The sequence below is a fragment of the Mus caroli genome, chromosome 12 (assembly GCF_900094665.2).
Source record: "Mus caroli chromosome 12, CAROLI_EIJ_v1.1, whole genome shotgun sequence".
NCBI classification, from domain to species: domain Eukaryota; kingdom Metazoa; phylum Chordata; class Mammalia; order Rodentia; family Muridae; genus Mus; species Mus caroli.
In genome coordinates, this window is record NC_034581.1 from 7,373,709 (window position 1) to 7,375,080 (window position 1,372).

At 44.8% G+C, this 1,372-nt stretch overlaps 1 pseudogene; it reads right to left on the minus strand.

The window, feature by feature from the left end:
- Positions 1 to 300: 300 nt before the first annotated feature.
- On the minus strand, positions 301 to 1,165 carry LOC110307370 (annotated as a pseudogene).
- Positions 1,166 to 1,372: the final 207 nt, after the last annotated feature.

The following is a 1,372-nucleotide window of genomic DNA, read 5'->3' on the forward strand; positions in this document are numbered from 1 at the left end:
CTGGGTCAGAAGCTCCTCAATCCTGGTGGATGCGTGGAGAAAGGAAGGGGATGGTGAGACCAAGCCCCTCCTCTCCTGAGCTCACAGCAGGGAGCCCATACAGACTCAGCCCACACTAACCCTGCTTCCCCATTGTGGAGGTTTTCAGCCCAGAGTAGTGGCTCACACCTATAAGCCTAGCCCTTGGAGGCCAACTCGGGAAGACTGCATCTCAATGTACAAAGAATTACTCTGATTGATATTAAATTGTATTGACAACAAAATAGACTAAAAAGCAATCGATACTCTATGTTGGGGTGGAGGTGGAGAAAGAATGAATGAGTCCGTGAAGCAGGAGGAGGCAGTGGGGAGGCTTGGCCAGAGTGGCCCGGCCGTGGTCCTGCTGCTTACTCCCGCTGCTCCATCTTGACTTTCGGTGGCCGCAGGAAGGTCCAATTCTTCTCCTTCTTCCCCTTCGTATTTGCCTGGAAATTTCGCCAACTGTCCACTCGACAATCCCGACTTTCCTCAAAGTGTTTCTGCCACTCTCTTTCTCACTTGGCTTTTTTCTGGGCTTTGATCACCTCTTCTCTCTGTCGCTTCCTCTCATGCATTTCTTTGGCTTCTCTCTCTTTCCTTATAATCTCCAGCTAAGCAAACAGCTTCATGGTCTGTTTGTAGACTGCCTGTTTGAACAGTTCGGGATCATCTTCCTCCACATCTGTAGGCTTTCCTTCCTTCTTCAGTTGTTGTTGTTGTTGTTGTTGTGGTTTTGCTCTTTAACAGTGTGTTGTTCCACGTATTCTTTTCTTACCTGAATTACATCCAGGAGCCTCTTCTTTTGTTCCTAATCGAGTAGGAACTTGTAAGCTTTGTCCACAGCTTCAAAAGCCTTCTGTGCTCTGTCAGCATCGTCCTGGTTTTTGTCAGGATGCACCAAGACGGACAACTGACGAATCATCTTTTTTATTTCTTCATTTGTCACTTCAGGATCTATCTGAAGACCCTCAAATGGGTTCGGATTAAAGTAAGAGGAACCAGGACGAGTCAATCTTTCGATTTGATTTTTGGATGTTAGAACTGAATCTCTCTTCTCTATTTGTTTCACCTCACTGTAGAACGTCATAAATGCTTCCTCTGTGCTGCCTCCGCCACCGGAAGCACCACTCTCTCCCGAAGCCACCATTTTCATGGCTAGCCACCACATGACCGTTCTGCCTGAATTCTTTATTCAAACTTCAAATTTAATCAGAAAGATATTAGGTACTCATATAAACACTATGATGACTGTTTTGTTGTTGTTGTTTTGTTTTGTTTTGTTTTGTTTTGTTTTGTTTTGTTTTGTTTTCTTCTGGCAACTAATCACAAACTAGAGTTATCTGGAAAGAGAAAA